Source organism: Palaemon carinicauda, chromosome 30 (genome assembly GCF_036898095.1).
Source record: "Palaemon carinicauda isolate YSFRI2023 chromosome 30, ASM3689809v2, whole genome shotgun sequence".
Taxonomy (NCBI): Eukaryota; Metazoa; Arthropoda; class Malacostraca; order Decapoda; family Palaemonidae; genus Palaemon; species Palaemon carinicauda.
Window position 1 is genome coordinate 82,724,706 of NC_090754.1, and position 2,841 is coordinate 82,727,546.

Below are 2,841 nucleotides of genomic sequence, written 5' to 3' on the forward strand. Positions count from 1 at the left end.
TCTCTCTCTCTCTCTCTCTTTCCAGAGACTGAACTTGTGGATTGGAGAGCACCTTTTGGAGGTGCGTTTTTGTGCTCTCTCTCTCTCTCTCTCTTCTCTCTCTCTCTCTCGGATGTTACTATATTTGAAGATGAAAGATAGTGAAGCTAGTGTGACGAGGGAGGGAGAAGGTTGTGAACTCAAAGGCAGGATGCAATCAACTGAGTTATATTATTATAGAACACTCTCCTTCATATACAAAACCTCAAGGCAACAGGACATAACATGTTCACAAGACAGACAATGTTACAGAGGAAATCCGGAGACATAAATTTTCATGTTTGTTTTAGTGCGAGGGAAGAGCGAAGATATAAGCATAATATATACAAAAGGAATTATGTACAATTGTGTGACACACGGTTGGTACACTAGGCATCAGTGTGCTAATATATTCTCTCTCTCTCTCTCTCTCTCTCTCTCTCTCTCAAGGATGTTACTATATTTGAAGATGAAAGATAGTGAAGCTGGGCATCAGTAGGCTAATAATTTCTCTCTCTCTCTCTCTCTCTCTCTCTCTCTCTCTCTCTCTGAAGAGAATCCTTATATTAAAGTGGTATGATAGTTACTATGCATCAGAGGGCTAATATAATTCTCTCTCTCTCTCTTTCTCTCTCTCTCTCTCTCTCTCTCTCTCTCTCTCTCTCTAAATCCATATATTTGAAGTTAATGATAGTGTAGCTGAGCATCAGAACTAATATAATTCTCCCTCTCTCTCTCTCTCTCTCTCTCTCTCTCTCTCTCTCTCAAGGAATTCCCAATATTCAAATTTAAATAATAGGGTACCTGGGCATGAGAGGACTAATAGAATTTTATCTCTCTCTCTCTCTCTCTCTCTCTCTCTCTCAGGAAATCCCTGTATTTGAAGTTAATAGTATACCGGGATTCATAGTTCTAGTATAATTCTCTCTCTCTCTCTCTCTCTCTCTCTCTCTCTCTCTCGGGAAATTCTTGTATTTGAAGTTAATAGTGTAGCAGGCTTCATAGTTCTAGTATTTCTCTCTCTCTCTCTCTCTCTCTCTCTCTCTCAGGAAATCCCTGTATTTGAAGTTAATAGTATACCGGGATTCATAGTTCTAGTATAATTCTCTCTCTCTCTCTCTCTCTCTCTCTCTCTCTCTCTCGGGAAATTCTTGTATTTGAAGTTAATAGTGTAGCAGGCTTCATAGTTCTAGTATTTCTCTCTCTCTCTCTCTCTCTCTCTCTCTCTCTCTCTCTCTCTCTCAAGGAAATTCCAATATTTAAAGTTGAATTATGATGTACCTAGGCATGAGGGCTAATAGAATTTTCTCTCTCTCTCTCTCTCTCTCTCTCTCTCTCTCTCAATATTTAAAGTTGAATGATAGTGTACCTAGGTATGAGAGGGCTAATAGAAGTTTTTTTTTTTCTCTCTCTCTCTCTCTCTCTCTCTCTCTCTCTCTCGATAATCCCAATATTTGAAGTTGAATCAGTGTACTTAGGCATGGGAGGCCTTATTGAATGCTATCTCTCTCTCTCTCTCCTCTCTCTCTCTCTCTCTCTCTAATCCCAATATTTGAAGTTGAATGAGTGTACCTAGGCATGTGAGGCTTATTGAATTTTATCTCTCTCTCTCTCTCTCTCTCTCTCTCTCTCTCATCCCAATATTTAAAGTTGAATGAGTGTACCTAGGCATGAGAGGGCTTATTGAATTTTATTTCTCTCTCTCTCTCTCTCTCTCTCTCTCTCTCTCTCTCTCGATGATCCCAATATTTAAAGTTGAATGAGTGTACCTAGGCATGTGAGGGCTTATTGCATTTTATCTCTCTCTCTCTCTCTCTCTCTCTCTCTCTCTCTGTAAGGAAACTCCTATGTTTAAAGTTAATAGTGTAGCTGGGCATCAAAGGGCTAATATAATTCTCTCTCCCTCTCTCTCTCTCTCTCTCTCTCTCTCTCTCTCTCAAGGAAATCCTAATATTTAAAGTTAAAAGACAGCGTAGTTGGATGTCAGTGCTAAAATAATCTCTCTCTCTCTCTCTCTCTCTCTCTCTCTCTCTCTCTCTCAAGTAAATTCCAATATTTAAAGTTGAATGATAGTTTACCTGGGCATGAGAGGGCTAATATAATTCTCTCTCTCTCTCTCTCTCTCTCTCTCTCTCTCTCTCTCTCTCTCTGAGGAAACCCTATATATATATAGTTAAAAGTTAGTGTCGCTGGGCATCAGAGGACTAATATCTCTCTCTCTCTCTCTCTCTCTCTCTCTCTCGAAATCCTTATATATAATGTTAAAAGATAGTGTAGCCGGTTATCAGAGGGTTAATATAATTCTATCTCTTAAGGAAATCTCTGCATTTAAAGTGAATAGATGATATTGTTGGACATCAGATGGCTACTTATTTTTTCTCACCATCTTTTCGGAATAAAGTTTGTATACGCAATCGAAAAAAAGCGTAATGGTTTCAATGTAAGTTTTTAATCTGGAGGAATATTATTCCTCAATGTGCTTCCTAGTTTAATTTTCAAAATAAGATCATCATAATTAATCCAGGCACGTACAACATAAATATTTGTTTACAATAGCAAATTTTATTTAATCTTAATCCTGTGAAAGGGCCTTTCATATTCAAAACATTAGAATGACAAAATGCTGGTTTTAAGTATAGCATAATTTTTCTGTACACGAAATATGCCATTCATTGGTCCGTACTCCTGGATATACTGTATTAATAATAACACTTACATTTTGCTGATAAATTCTATATTTAACATGGAAAGAATAGTATTAAAATAGGGTCCTAAGGAAGGATTGATTTTTCAATGATTCTTAAGAGAAGGAAACAGTCAGTG